Here is a 12,537-nt window from a genome sequence, read left to right on the forward strand (position 1 = left end):
TTATAATTAACTTAAAATAGTTTTTACCTCAATAAAGTTTTTCCTTTAGAAACTTTAGAAATTAAATACTTATATTTAAAATATTTCAAATTTGCTACAAAGATCATTTACACTTAAATTTTTAGAAAACTTTACACTTTATCGTAATATGATGATAACTAAGTTTTAAAAATTCACTTAAAAAAATATTCTAAGTTATTTTTTTGAGTTTAGACTGCCTTTTGATAAAAACTAACTATTAGCACATTTACATAGTGTTAAGATTGGTAAAAATAAAAAAATATGTATTTTACATTGTGTTTTGAAATTTATATTTACTCATCACATTTATAAAAATTGGAAATTTAAGTGGGAACGGGTCTAAATTTGACGATGACAAAATTGCACGAAGACAATTTTGCACCAAGGGTCTATTTTGCATGAGTTACATTTTTGCACGAGAGTAAAAATATACAGAAAAATAAAAATAAAAAAACAAAAAAAAGTTAAAAACAAATTTTATTAAAAAAAAGAAGTTACGGACTGAAGTTAAGGGTTAAGGGTAACAGTGAATGTTAAATAAAAAAAAATAGCTAATAAATATTATTATTAAAAAATAATTAAAAAAAGCTACCGACCGACGGTAAGAGTTAGGGGTAACAGTGATAGTAAAAAATGAAAAAAAAGTAAATAAATAAATTATAAACAAAAAACTTACCGACCGAGGGTAAGGGTTAGGGGTAACAGTGATAGTAAAAAAAAAAACAAAATTAAAATAAATTAATACAGAAATAAAAGGGTAAAAATTAGACAGCTACCCATTTTAAGTCGCTACGCATAAAATAATTAAAGTATTGATTAACTGAGTTCAAGATGATAGTAAACTTAATCTAGAATAACGAAAATTTCTTATTGAAAGACTTGAGTACCTTAAAGAACTGGTCTTTTTTAAACGACTGTTTTACAGTTTAATCCAAATTTTAATAGTTAGGAATAACTTTAAGCAGAAAATAATCATTTTATCAAATTAAAGCTTTATTTTAATTACAAAACCTACGAAAAAATACTTAGTTTTATTTATGAAACGTCAGAAAAGTTTAATCCAAAAAGTTAAATATGTAAACAGTTTTTAATAAACTTTATCAAATGAAAGCAAACAACAGTACTTATGCTTAAAAAATAGAGCTGAAAATGTTTTTTTTTTTCATGTAATGAATCATAACAAACCGAATAAAAATTTATAACATACAAGTTATAGTTTAGTCTAAGTAAAAACAAAGTTGAAAGTTTCTATATGTATGTACATAAACACCAAAAAACCATTTAATTTTATAATAAACTCAACCCTGAGTGGTTTTTTTTTAAACATAAAATGTTATACCCGAGTAGTTGTAACATAGTATATTAACGACAAAAAAGACGCTTTACAAAATTGGTTTGATGGCCTAGCTAGGCCCTAGTGTACGATAAAATTTTGCTTATCAAGTCGTACGCTACTTAGATACAGTTTAACATCTTACCTAGGACATATATTTGCTAAAAGATATATATATCAAACGTAAAACAAACTATAAAATAACTTAAATACTTTTTTGCATTTTAAGAATTTTTTGATAGACGCTAAGTTACAACTTAAAGTTAAAAGTTTAAAACTTCATCAAGTTTTTTCTAGTTACAGTAAGTTTACTTAGTTTAAAACTCATTAACTAATTCTTACTATTGGTGTACGGCTTTGAACAGACACTAAATATATATATTAAAAAACTTTTAGGTAGATACTAGTATTAATACTATTACTTAATATATTTTCGAACCACTTGAAAAATTTATTGTTAAACAACTAGTAAAACAAGATCTTGCTGTTAACAGTTTTTATTTTACCGAATTTAAAGCTGTAATTTAGTTAATGTTACTATCGAATAAAAAAAATTAAACTTTTCAATTAAAAAACTCTAAAGTTTACTTTGTTTGCTAAGAAGCAAAAATATACTATTTGAGTTTACCAGTAAAATTAGTATAACATTTAATAACTATTACTATTAGTATAACAATAAGTATAACATTTATTATTTTTCAACATTTACTACAACTAGAAGTTTAAATTAAGCTAATGTTTAATTATCAATTCTGAGTAGTTACACTTGATTACTATTTTGTTAAACTTCATTTTACGCATATAGTTTTAGATTACACTGCTTGACCTAAGTAAGTTTGTCTTTTTTTTTTAACTTTTAGGTTTAATTAACTTGATAAAACAAGCTAAATGTGTAAACGTGTAAATATCAAAACCTAGTTAAAGCAAACAAAAACCAAAGTTAAACACATTGAATTATTTTATTTAGCATAGTTTAGTAAACTAAAAGACAAAAAAACATATAAGTACCAATCTGAAAAAAAAATCAATTACCATCATTAGGCTAGTTATAAATTACTCTCATAACTGCATAACCTTATGCAAGCATTAAACATGTAAAGTTTATTTTTTAGTTACAAAACTAGACATAAATTTATATTTTATATTAAGGTCAAGATATAAAGCAAACAATCGTTAGTTTGTTGATATTAAACATAGTCAACAACAGAATCATCGAAAATAAATATAAAAGCTTTTAGAAAATATAATCATCATAGTAATTAAGCTTAAAAAATTTTTTCTTAAATTTACAAGTCACTATAATTAAAAATAACCGCGTTATATGCAAAATGATAACTAATCTTTTACATAAACTTACATAAAAGTTTTAAAGAACTCTATATTAACGTTTTTTTCTTAAAATAACAGGTATTAACATAATGTCAAACGATTTTGTTCTAAAAATACCTCGAGTTTTGTACCAAGTCAGGTATTGTGACCAGAAAAACTTTGACATCATTGTCTGCGAAACTCATAAAGATGGTTCTACTAGAAAAGTTTATCTGACAACTTACCCGGCGTTCAAATGCATAAAAACGATGTACTCAACTTTAAGGAGACGTACTAAGGATGAACGTTCATCTTCGAAGGTTGAAAAAAACCCGTTATTGTCCATTTCGAATGTCTGGAGTCAGTTAAGACAAAAAAGACTTAACAACATTAGTATCCTCGAGGAAATTTCTGAAATGAAAAGAAAATTTCCAGATGAAGAACTAAATTTCACACCTGTTTGTTTATGCAGAACATGCTTGGCGGGTACCATACTTGCTTAAAATATGACGTAATCACAAGTAGTTGGATCCGCATAGCAAAGCTGATTATTTACAAAAGTGATATGGGGTGTGCGGTTTTTGAAGGTAAAATTGTCGTTACTGGTGGGTTTCATAAACTGCCTGAAAAATCAGTAGAAGCATACGATCATCATGAAAACAAATGGTCTTGCTTTCCTGAAATGGTAAATAGAAAATGTGGTCATAAAGCAGTGAGTGTAGGCAACAAATTGTTTGTTATTGGTGGGTTTAAACGTTGGTATTTTGAAGTATTTGATAGTAGGTCTAGAAAATTTACTAGCATCAAAAAAATGATTGAATTCGAAGAGTTCGGTCGCACACATGCATCATTAGTTAATATTGGTTATAAGATCATTGTTATCCAAGAAATTGTTAACGAAAAAGTCCGGTATGTGAATATTTACGATGTACTTCAGGACAGATGGTCTTTAAGAAACAATCCATTCAAAGTTGATTTTGTGTATAGCTTGTCAAGAGCTGCTAGTAAATAACAAATCAGCAACTAACAATTATGTATTTGTTTTGTTATACAGAAATAAGTTTTTGTACTTAAAAGTTGTTTTAGTTAATTTGTTTTGTTTATTACTTTCATTGTGTTATACTTTTGTTTTGGTTGATAAAGTTTTGATTTAACTTGATTTTGTATATATTAATTATAAAAATGTTAATGGATTAGCTATAATGTTAAATTATTATATTTTATTAAGTGAATGGAAAAGTAAAAGTTTAGTTTATCTTATTGAATACAAATAGTTAAATAGAATAAATTCAATAAGATAAAATGTTTGCAATTCAAGAAGCAGTAATTAAAAAACGTCAAACTTTTTATACTATGAACTTGGACGTTAGCCTGTAAAAAAAAATATCAAACGAAAGTCTTCCAAAAATTTATTTCAAAACAAAAATTATTAATTAGATTAGTCTTGGCATCGAGTAGGGCAACTTTATAAAGTAAATTTTAGTAATTCATATAAGTTTATATTGTTTCAAACAATATATTAAAAAATAATAGGTCAGCTATAATACTTGCAGATGTACGGAAGTATGCAACTTTTTACAAATAACGGACCAGTTTTTCGACAAAAAGTCATTCGCAGGCAGCCGATAGTTAAATTTTAAAGTAAGTTAGTAAAAAAAGCATGTTATTCATAGTATACCATAATCATTCTAAAATAAGATCTAGTTAATTAGAAGTTGCTAAACACTGAGCATAAAAGTAAGCTTGTACTAAAAGTTCTTAATTTTCAATATTTTTTAATAAGTTTTAATAGTACACAAATTATAAAAAAAATCAAGACCAAAACCCTAAAATTTTTAATTAAATGCTTGGTGTAATCTCAATTTTAGTCAACAAAAACATATGACAGAGATTTTTTCAGTTCTATACTAACATTTACCACCCGATCAAATCCCACCCGATCAATTCCCACTCGATTAATTCTCACTTAAGTTGTTAGTCATTTTTGTAACAATCTTTTTTTGCACGGCGTCAGTTACGGGTTTCATTTTTGCACAAAGCGTCACTTTTAAACGAGTATCCATATATGCATGACGTCACTTTTGACTAAGTTGTCACTTTTACACAGATAACATTATTTTACAGTTTAAATTTTGTTCATCGATTAAAAGCTATATATATAACAAAAATTAAACTAAGTTGAATTTAAACTTCATAAACCTTAAAAACTCCAAATAAATCTTAAAATATATGATTAAGTTTTTATTAACAAAATCTGTAACTTATTCAGTATAAAACATTTTTAAACTAAACTTAAAAAAATACTTAATGCTAATTAAAATTTATTTTTAAATAAAACACCTATAAGACACAAAATAAATCATAAAATTTTTGCTTGTCAATTTTTTTTCAATTCTTCAATAGAATTCAGTTTGAAGATGACTTTGACTTTGTCTAAGCTACACAGACGCACAAAAATACGCTAGAACCTCGATTTTTAATTATGTATTTAAATTATATTTTTTCATTATATTTAATATAATTTTAGTTTATGTTCTTTTATGTATGAATTTAGATAAGTTTCGTCAGCTTAGTTTTATCAAATTTATTTTAAAAAATGACAGCCGCAAAATATAGCACTAGTAAAAAATTGATGCCATTTAAACAGAACGCTCTGTGCAAAGTGCAGTCATAAAAAACGTAGTGATGTACCGGACCTACAATTTCGGGTCTGGCCGGACCCGGGTCCAGACTTTTTTTCAAATTAGAATCCGACCGGAACCGGATCCGGACTTTTTTTTCAAATTAGAATCCGGCCGGAACCGGATCCGGACTTTTTTTTCAAACTAGAATCCGGCCGGAACCGGATCCGGACTTTTTTTTTCAAATTAGTATCCGGCCGGATCCGGATATCAGACAAAATTGGCGATATTCGGCCGGACCCGGACCCGGATAGTGAGTACGGTACATCAATAGTATAAACTAGCCTGAGTCAGAATGAGATTTTTAAAAACTGAAAAATTGCTTTATTCTAATAATCAGTAGAACAGCTAGCAAAGGTTGACAATTTGGTAGTAAAGTCGTGGACTGATTGTGGTACACTTAACTTACTAGTACTATCCATCATAATGAAATCCTACCTTATTTAATTGATATCTAACAAATACTAAATTCTAACTGAGACTACTTTCTATAATCAGACACGACAGTTTTGAGTGATGAATCTTTCATATAAAACACAACAAGAAATACTTGCATATACAAAGTTATTAATTACTTTGGTAACACTTTAAAAACTGGAAGCTATTTAAATCTTTATCAAAAGACTTAAAACAATAAACTAAAAATTAAATAAAACTTTTAGTAAATAAGAAACTGTAAAATTTTTAATAAACTATCAAACTATAAACCTAGCTTAAATGTTTTAAACAATTAAACACCAGTTGAAATATTCACTTTTAAAACAAAACAATACTTACAATAAGCATTCACAAAAAAGTTCAAGATATTTTGTTGCTTCAAGCTGCACACCAAACTAACTAACTGCTTACATATAAACTGCCTGTCATGTTCTGATGTATTGTTGCATCAGTATTTAGGTTGAAAAATTTTGTCATATGATTCTCATTCGCTCGTACATTCAACCGTATTAACTCTAAATATTCTCTGAGCTCAACTTTAAACAATAAGTAATGCAAGTATTCATTCCAATTTTTTCATTTTTAAAACAAATGTAAAGAGTTGAATTTCTGAAATGTTTATTTCATAGTTTAAATGTAAACAAATGTAAATTAATCAAGTGTACAAAATGAGCCAATCACGGTAGGTGTTTAATTTTAACTGACGAAAAATACTCTTATTAATTTACACAGGGTTTGTTTTTGAAAAAAAAAAACTTTTCAGTATGCTCTTTTTTACTAAGTAGATCCGGGTCCGGAATTTTTTTTTCAAATTAGAATCCGGCCGGAACCGGATCCGGACTTTTTTTCGAACTAGAATCCGGCCGGAACCGGATCCGAACTTTTTTTTAAATTAGAATCCGACCGGATCCGGATATCAGACAAAAATGGCAATATCCGGCCGGACCCGGACCCGGATAGTGAGTCCGGTACATCACTATAAAAAAGTGATAATTCGTGGGAAAGTTACACCTATGAAAAACTGACACTATGCAAGTTAATTCTCCATGCAAAAAGATGATGTGTAAAATTGATTAGGTTGGAATTAATTCGGGTGGGAACTGATCGGGTTGGAATTGATTCGGGCGGAAATCGATCAGATGGGCTTCAAAAAGACTTGGAAAAACCTCGAATTTGAGATATTTTGGAAAAAAAAAAATTGGTGTTTTGGACAAATATCACTAAAAACCCTAGAAAAACCTGGAAGTATAACCAATTTAACATGCTAAGTAGTAAAGTTTTGATTTAAAACAAAAAAAACTATCATATAGATAAAATTTTTTTGTCATCTTTATTTTTTTTCTGAAAATACATTTAAAGTAGCTTTAATGTTTTTTTTTAAGGTTTTCATACTATTTAACACAGTTTTTTTACCTTAAACTTAACGTTAAACTAAAAATAGGCCTAGTGTGTATATTGTTACCCAGACTAGGAGCCTCACTGATTTCCTTCGAAATTGCCTCGGTCTCAGGCTCGACAATCTCATCAGATTTCAGGTTAGCAGTAGTCTCGGAACAACTCATTTCGGTGCACGTTTGTGTGCGTGACACTTTCAAGACTAATGCCTTTTTTAGGGGTTTTAAGGACATAACTATATAACTTATATGACTAAATATAATAAAACTAAGTAATGTTGTTTTATTATGTACAAATAAACGCAATAACAGCTCACAATAAGTCTAAACACTTAAAGTTAACAATTAGAAGGAAAACGTGCTCTGGATTCCCTCCTTGACGTGTCACTGGAGACGTGTCATTGGTCTCCGGTCGCTCAGTTTCTGGCACTCGACGTTGGTCCGTCTCGTTTACAGAATCTTGATGTACGTGGCTTGATCTTCTTCTGTTTCCTTCCCGTAATCGGAGCGTGGCGATAAAATACAATATAAATAGGCACGATGATATAAATATGTATAAATATTACAATACAAGTACAATAGTAAGTAGATACGATAATATAAATATGTATAAATATTACGACAGAATTATTTAAAAGTATGAAAACAACTTGTTCGTAGAAGTATAGCTAAGGTTGACGCCACAATCTGTGTGGGCTTGCTCAATAAGATGAATGTTCAAGTTTGTTTCTTTGAACGCTGTGGACTCAATCGTGGAATTCAGTGTTCAAATTGATCCAAAAAGTTGTCTGCTACAGTATGCGTAGGCTTATGATTATGGCACGTTAACAACTCAAATCGAGTTGTTCGCCCCGTCGACGTTGTTGTATAAGAAGGTTTTCTCGGGTGTCATCTAGCTTTTCCAAGATGGCGGCTAACGCTTAAATTTGCGAGCAGCAGAGTGTCGCTTCGTGCTTGTTTCGAGGTAAATGACCTGCTTCACGCTCTGATTGGGCGTATTTATAGTTTTTCGATTCTTTTTCTAGAATTTTCAATAATCACGCGATCTCTCATTTGATTCTCTCATTTTCCTGGACTTTGGACTGTAGATCACTTGATCTATCATTTGATTCTCTCATTTTCCCTTAGCCACACCCATAAACAAGCTATTTCCAGTTCAATCAAGAAATCAAAGACAAAAGTCATTTTAACTAGCACTTATTTTGTTTATGAAAAATAGTTTTTTTGGGAATTAATTTTACTATATTTATTTGTTGTTAAAAAAATAATATCAAGTGATTAACATTAATTTCTTTAAGTTATCAAAATTTGGACACAAGGCAAAATAAGATTTTGCATAAGTGTCCTACATGTACTTTTAAAAACCTTGAGTAAATTTTGAAAACCTGTAGCATATTTGCCGAAATCATTTGTCAATCCTGTATATAGCAAGTTAAATATCTTATTGATAATATAACTCAAAAAAAAACTGAATAGTTTTTGTTAATATTTTATCTTGAGTAGTTTTACTCAAATAATTTTTAAAATAATTAGTAAAGTTTATTAGTTTACATTTATAATATTATTTTCAATTACTTTTTATCAAATAGTCTTGTTTTCAGATGCTATATTAAAATCAGAATGTTTTGGTTATTTTTTTGTAATACAAACTTGAAAATTCTAAGAGTTAAATTTCTAACTTATTGAATTAATAACTTTACTTAGTGTCAACACATATTGAACTGAATAAGAAAGTTTTTTTAATGTATTTACTTTACTACTATTTAGGGAAAGTAAACCTAAAGGTCAGTGTGATTTGCAAATTTGATGAGTCAGCAATTTTTCTCAAAGCTTTTGTTAATTTTTGTTTTACTTATACCCTTATTCCTAATATCCGTTACTCTAAAATATTTAAAATTAAGCAAAATAATAAAGTTTTTAAAGTTGAAATAAAAAATCACATCAAAAAAAGAATTTTTTGCTGACTTATCAAATAAAAATGATTACTATGGTCACGCTTGAAAATTAAACTTATAGCCAATATCTAGTAGCAATATCTAGTAGTATAGTAAGATGTTCGTTATATTTAGTTCATTTTGCTGTTATTAAGTAAAATCAAAAAATACTTACTTTAGTCCGATGTTTTGTTTTTTCATTATATTTAAAACATTTTAGAAGTTTTAAATTTTTCGATTTCTAAAAAAAAAAAACTGAAAGAGTCACTTTTAGCAAACAAACTCAAAGAAATTAGTTTTTTTTTATTATACTGTACTGTAAGTATGTGAATTTTTTGAAGACATTTTGTAAAAAAGCCATAAATGTCAATCCTGAAAATTAAACTCAGATTGTATATGGTTAGTTTAAAATATCTATTTTGGGTTGAAAATTCAATTGCACATACTTCAGTCAATACTGGACAGATTTGGGTGGATGTATTATTAAGTGGATACATAAACTGTTTTTATTGTCTATTTAATTGATTTTTCAGTCAATATTTAAATTTAATAGATTTTTCTTATCATTTTTACCAAATTTACTGAAACATTACTTAATTTTTCATGTTTGACATTTTCTTGTCTTTGTTAGCAGAAATGAGTCTATTAGAGAGTGGCTATTTCTTTAAATTTAAATAATGATTAATTCATTTATAAATGTAAACTGTAAAGTTTTTGTTATTATAAAAAAAATATAAGCAAATTATTTGTAGCTAGATGACCAACAAGTCAACACCAATACATTGACAAAAGTTTGGAGTGTTAAACATTTTTTCTTATGTTTTGTAAATGTTGTGTAAACAAAATATATATTCTGTGTATATAATACAGTTTGTAATAAATAACTTGTAAATCTTAAATTTAGTACCTAAATTAGATAAGCAAGTAAATTAATATAAAAGCTAAAGGTCTTATTAGAATTTTATACTACCAAACTTTAAGTTAGTTTCTATCAAACATTATTTTATCATTCAACTTACCTCATTGATTTTCTTATGTTTGTTTTCTCATGTTTACAGCATTTTTTAATTTTTATGATAAACTTATACTTACATGGCCATATAGTCTATAATTTCACTAAAATTATGACAAAGAAGATGAATATTATTAATACTTTACTACAACATACAATTTAAATATATATGGTTAATTTAAATATCACAACCTTGAAATACAGTGTTGATTTTTCATTTAATTTAATAGCATAAGCATGTGGTTAAATTATTGTTTTATTTTTAACTATAACTTTTTTTAAAAATTAGTTTTCATACTCAATATGTTTTTAGAATTTTTAAAACTTGTCTCTAAAAATCAATGTATTAACCTATCTAAAAATATACAAATTAAATACTATTAAATGCATATAATTAAAAAATATGAAAAATAAGATAAGGTCACAATGGAGTGATATGATTTTTTGCATGTTGAATGGATCAAGGGAAAAATGTATTAGATTAAGTATACTGTGCAAAATTTATATATTTCTATGAAACATTTATAAAATTTCATCTGTTAGTTTTAAAGTCAATGCAGTTTAAAATACTAAATCCTGCTGTTTTTATTCAAAAAAATCAATTTTTTTTTGTTATATATTTTCAATAATTATTGAAAGTTGGGGAGAAGTAATATTTTCCACAAATTAACATGGGCCCTTAATTGAAAGCTCAACTTCTCTACTATAAAATATTTTTCACAAGCTGTAATTAATTACCCCTTAGAATATTGTGTAAAAAGCTTGCAATAAAAAAATTTGGGATATATGTTTTTACTCACCTATTAGAGTAAAAAAAAATCACTTCAATCTATCTTCTTAGACTTTTAAGCAATTGACCTCTAATTTTCAGGAATGTTCCTGCATTATACATGGTTGCCACAAAACCTAGAATCCTTAAAAAAAATTAAAATTATAAAAGTTTAAAAACATGGAGAAATCTAAAATTTTGAACAAATAACTTAAGAACCGGAATTTTTAATATTTTTTACATGTAAGACAATGAAATTTGATTAGATACAATTAGTAAAGTTTAAAAAATCTCAGCCCGAGCTAAAGCTAGTTAGATAATTTTCAGGTTAACTAAAATACTTATGAAAACTCTGTTTTTTATGCTATAATATGGCTGTATTTGATATATTTTTAAAATCTTGGCTAGTTTTTATTGCAGACAAATCAATGATTTTTTTTAAATCTAGTTTTTTAAAAATTAATTGCTTTGCTTGCATTAATAATTTACAATAACTCAAGTTAAATTAACTGTAAATATTTTCAGTTTTTCTATTCTACCACATTTAACTACTTTTTTAACTTTCTCCTCTTATAAACTCAGGCATTTTTGATTTCACTTAAACTCTTTTTTCCAATTACAATTAAGAGTGGCAACCTTGCTACCAGTTACTTTTTACTGTTTTCAAGATTTAAGTTAACTTCTGAGATAAATCTTTATATTAATTAACTTTTGAGAGTTTTATTGGTTTGTTAAGGAAGGCTCAAACTAAAAATTCAAAATAAGACTTTTTAACCTAAAGAATTCTTCTGAACCCATTTCACTTCATTATTTTTTTGATCTTATAAAAATATGTTGAATGGAAATTTTAAATTTTAACTAAAATAATAATATCTGAGCAAAACAAACATTTTGGTTAAAAAGTTTTTATTTATAAATAGTTTGTTCTAACAGATTTTTGTTGAATATTGTAAGAAACTCTCCCTAAAAATTTGAGGTTCATCTGTAAATAAACTAGTTGATATTGGTAGTAAATAAGTAGATGTGGTTTTTCAAGTTTGTAAACTTAAGATGAAATTTAAAAAAATACTGTTATCCATAACTTTGTACTGGAAACTTTTTACACAGATTGCTGTGTTTCAAAATAAAATTTTCATTATTTAAAAACTGGCCTATAGTTCATACTTGCATTTATGGGTCAGTTTTAATTTTTGTAGAAAAAATAGTTGACTCCTCTTAAACTTAGTTTACAATTATTGATTTTCAAATTAAAGACATTTTGTTTAACTGTTTAAAACCTGATATTTAAGAAAAACTCTAAAAAGTGAGGTCAACTTGTAAAAGACAAGTTGACATAAGTAGCATTGTAATCATTAGTTATTACACTCTAAGTTTATTTAAAGTATATTTTGTATAGAATGTTAATGATTTGAATAAACAAAACTGTTTACAAAAAAATCTAATTATCTGAATTAAAAATCACTAAACCTGATATCCTTTAAAAAAACCTGGAGTTTCACAAATTAGGTTAGAAAAACCTTAAGTTTGAGAAATTAAGAAAAAAAAGCCTGGAACTTTTAACAAAAATTACAAAAACCTGGAAAAACCTGTATTGAAAAGGTTACTAAAATAGTATTAAATACTGAAAAGCTTTACAGTATCTTTTCA

Source organism: Thalia democratica, chromosome 3 (assembly GCF_965202585.1).
Source record: "Thalia democratica chromosome 3, ktThaDemo2.hap1.1, whole genome shotgun sequence".
Classification (NCBI taxonomy): domain Eukaryota; kingdom Metazoa; phylum Chordata; class Thaliacea; order Salpida; family Salpidae; genus Thalia; species Thalia democratica.